Raw genomic sequence first — 4,609 nt, forward strand, 5'->3', positions numbered from 1 at the left:
GCCTACTGTTTTGTGGCTCAGTTTTGTGGTTGCATTAAAGCTCGATGTTTTCACCTAATCATTGTTGATACTGTGATTCAGTTTATGTGCCAACTTGAAGGTAAACACAGCCTACTGCGGTGAAACTAATAGCGCTCAAAATTGGATTGTCTTGGGGTTGCTGATGACACAAAGATAGGTAGGATAGTAAGCTGTGAAGGTGAAGGATGTAAATGTGTTGGAAGCAGTTCACAGAAGGCTTACTAAACTAATACCTGGAATGGGAGGGTTGTCTTATGAGGAGAGGTTGGACAGGCTGGACTTGTATCCACTGGAGTTTAGAAGAGTAAGAGGCGACTTGATTGAAACATATAAGATCCTGAGGGGTGTTGACAGAGTGGATGTGAAGAGGATGTTTCCTCTTGTGGGAGAATTTAGAATTGGGGTCACTGTTTAAAAATAAGGGGTCACCCATTTAGGACAGAGATGAGGAAAAATTTTTCCTGAGTCGTGAGTTTTTGGAACTCGCTTCCTCGAAAGAGGGTGGAAGCAGAGGGGTAGTTGGGAGGGTGGCATTGAGGTTACAATCAGATCAGCCATGATCTTATTGAATGGCGGAGCAGGCTCAAGGGGCTGAGTGTACTACTCCTGCTCCTAATTCACATGTTCACCACCTGCCCATGCCGGTTCCAGTGGAGGCAGATAGCGGATGCTCCTTCCTCATTTAAATAAATGCAGATGCCGCCCATCGTGATGTGTGCGGTGAGCTGGCTGCATGCACCATAATGAGCCTAAGCATGTGCAAGGCTAGCAGGCGTTCAGTCCCTTTTAAAGGGAAGCTGCACTGTTGAACCGAAATCTGCAAACAAATGATATTGAAATAAAGTAGTCAAAGTAAAGGAAAATGAAACTTCAGGCCAGGGATAGGGCTTCAAGATTGTCAAATGCTGCACAGACAGAGACATGAATATCGGAAATGGACTCAGAGAGAGAGGTAATGTTTCCCAGGTGACTGTGGGCGTGGGGGTTGGTGCCAGGAAGCACTCACTCCAGATTTCAGAAGGAAATGAGTGCAGGTGTCAAAGGACGTTAATGCCTAGAGTCTGGCCCTGAAGTCCTGGCAGCAATGTCTGAGGACATTTAATGACCTCGCAACATGGTTAAAGTCAGTGAGGCATCTTCACACATCTCTTATAGCCACCAAAACACCAGCCTCTGACACTGTTCAATGCACCACAGCCCCATCATTCATGTAGCAGCACTCCTTACTCATGTCTAAGGTTCATGTACTCCACCTCACCCACACACATTTTTTTAAAATCTGGTAAGACCAGCATTTATTGCCCATCCCTAATTGCCCTTGAGAAGGTGGTGGTGAGCCACCTTCTTGAACTGCTGCAGTCCATGTGATGTAGCTACACCCACACTGCTGTGAGAAAGGGTGAACAATCTCCAACACTGTCAGTCTCACACCAACTCTTGCTGCCTGCACATACCCCCCAACTATTCAGCTATGGCAGGCACACCACCCAAACAAAATGTCACGTAATCACTGGGTGGGCTTTCCACTCCTGCCCGCCGCCAGGATTATCCGGTCCAGCAGAAAGTCAATTGACTTTTGGCTGGTCCTCCAAATCTCCCGCGGCCAGTCCTGCCACAACAGGGCTGGAAAATCCAGGCCTCTGTCTTGCGGGGCCTGGTCACTGTAATAAGAGAGAGACTGGTGAAACAGAGGGGGGTGTGGCCACAACTCCATCCAATCAGTAAAATGGACGGGATGGTACTCTGCATCATGGGACCAGCTGCGACACGGCCTGTGGCATCCTCCTTCGCTGAGACTTTTGTGGATGATGGTAAATCACTGCCTTCTGCTCCTTCTCAACTCCCTCCTCACCCTCAACCTGAGATCTGACATGAAGTGAAAGCTGCAGAGGGTGTGACCATGGACACCATCTGTTTTCCTCACCATCACTTCACTCAACCCAATATTTCCCTTTTGTTTTTATGCTCAGATGGCCCGTGAACTGCCACCTGGCCAGCTGCAGCACGGCCAGTCGGAGGAAAGGGAGAGAAACCCCACACCAATGATGAGGAAGCACTGTCACCTGATCTGATACCTGCAGCCACCAGCTCAGATTCTGGCAATGTTTGTGCTTTAGAGGGTAGTATAGAGTCAAAATCTGCACGAGATGGGTCACTGGGCACAAGTGGGCTGCAGCCAGGTCAGCTGGAAAGGGTTGCTTATGTGCCAGCTCCTCAGAGGGTGAGTTCTACTGCAGGGGAGTCAGATAAGGATTTTGATGGCACAGCATGCAGGAGAATGCTGATGAATGTGCAGACCCAGATGTTTGAAGCATTGGTAAAGTATTCCAGACAATCTCCTGTCACTGTCAAGGAACATGGAGGATCTGGCTCCAAAATGGCACAGGGCTTTTCACAGAGTTTGGAGCACATCCCTTCCACTGTGCAAGTGGTAGTCAGCTCTAGAGGCAGACATCACTGAGTGTTTCAGTGCAGCAGGGAAGATCAGGCTAAGGTCATGCAATCTATGCTTGGTGCCATGCATGCCGATCTTGGTGCCATGCAGGCTCAAACTGCTGCCACCATGGCTGTGAATACCAGTGCTCGAAGGGGCTTGTAGGCTCTCACAGCTGTCCAGTAATTTGTGCGCCAGTAGATTACTAGGATTGCTGAGGCACCACCCCGGGGGAGTGGATGTGGCTCCATGGTGCACAAACTTGCTATCCTCTGTCAAGATGAGTGCATTCATGCTCCATGACTGTCACTCGCCAGTGCCCTTGCTTTGCCTGTCTGCCAGCTGCCACAGGCTGCTGCTGCCCATGCCAAGGTGGTGCAGTCCATAGCACTGCTCGGAACACCAGGACAGACAAAGGCCTATTCAAAACAGGTACTAATGAAATGCAAAAAGGTAAAGAATTCATTTGTGTATGTAATTGGATGTTGCTGAAAAGACGCATGTTGCTGAAGCTTTTCATCTTACATCCATCAGGACAAATGCAAGAATGCCAAATTTCAAACGATCACAATTTATTCTACAGGAGAAAAAAGTGCTGATTGGTTGGTAAGTTGACTCTAATTGACTGAGGCATTTCCGTGGCGAACTATAGGCTCGCTAAGCTCTGGAGTAATTCAAAAAAGACACAAGGCATGAACATATTCCTTTTGTTTGCAGAGAATGGGTCCTTGCATATGTTGCTTCTTACAAACTTAAATGAGCCACATTACAAGCTCGACTGATGATCTTAAATTGGCTGTTAGTGTAGCTATTAACGCGCTCAGGATTGTTCAGTAGGTGCTGCTTGATTGCAGAATCACATCCAACAGTAGACATTTTGTTTTGGATTTTGCAAGCACGGGCTGTACTCTGGCTATTATGAACAACCAGATGAACATACATACTGGTTGATTCAATCCGCCAATTGCTGGGACGTAAGGCCTATGCAGCTGGCATAGCACTGGCACTAAAATTCGTACATGACATTGCTCAATTGTGTGATAGGCAGAGCATCTTTTTGGACTGACAGCAGCATTCAGTTAGTGGAAAATACTTCTCATGTAACCACTGCATAGTAGTAGCATGAAACAGCTAGGATTCACCACACAGAAAGCCCAAGCAGCAAAGTGTCAGGGTTGCTTGTGGGCTTCCGAGGAGGGTGTCCCCCATTCAAAGGCACTCAGTGCCTGATTGAGGCACCTAGCATCAGGAAAGGGAGGGGCCCTCTGAGAGCAAGCCCCTTGCCCTTGCTGCTGACCTCCCTCCCCACAATCCCCCTGCCATCAGTCGGAGGGACAGTTTAAAAATAAGGAGTTTCCCATTTTAGGCAGAGATGAGGAGGAATTTCTTCCCCCAAGGGGATGTTAGTCTTTGGCATTCTCTTCCAGAGAGCAGTAGAGGCTTAGTCATTGAATATATTCAAGGCTGAGTTCGATTTTTGATTGACAAGGCAGTCAAAGTTTATGGAGAGCATGCAGGAGAGTGGAGTTAAGGCCACAGTCAGATCAGCCATGATCTTATTGGATGATGGAGCAGGCCCGAGGGGCTGAATGGCCTATTCCTGCTCCTATTTCTTATGATCTTATGAGTAGGCTTGCGATGGCTGAGTGAGGGGGATAGGGTGCGCACCAGGATTTAGGTCGGGGTGGCACTGTACTTTTTTCCTGCCCTGCTTACATCGTTAAACTGTTTCCTTCATTGAATCCAGGAGTGTGGCACCATGTTCCTGCTACTGACCTCCTGGGCAGCTTCCAACCACTCCTTCTTTATATCTCCCATCACTAGGGGAGAGTAACTCCCTCCGGGCCCTTACAGTCTTTAGCAGCAACATCAACAGCATTGAAGCAAGGCGCAGCCTTTGCCCATCTTGACTCCTTACTAACAGGTTCTGTTGCTGTCTATCCAACACCAAATCCCTTCAATTTGGAAGTATGGAGTGTCTGTTCAAATACTGGAATAGCAGTTACGTCATGTGCATTGTTGTCGCACCCACTGATGCTGATTGGATGCAAAACCTGGTAGTAAAATGGTAATGGATTAGCTAAAGTTAAAAAGCCATTGATGAATACACTACACTTAACTTGCAGGTTTCCAACGTGGCATCAAGCCCCAACG

The sequence above is a fragment of the Cetorhinus maximus genome, chromosome 1 (genome assembly GCF_964194155.1).
Source record: "Cetorhinus maximus chromosome 1, sCetMax3.hap1.1, whole genome shotgun sequence".
NCBI classification, from domain to species: domain Eukaryota; kingdom Metazoa; phylum Chordata; class Chondrichthyes; order Lamniformes; family Cetorhinidae; genus Cetorhinus; species Cetorhinus maximus.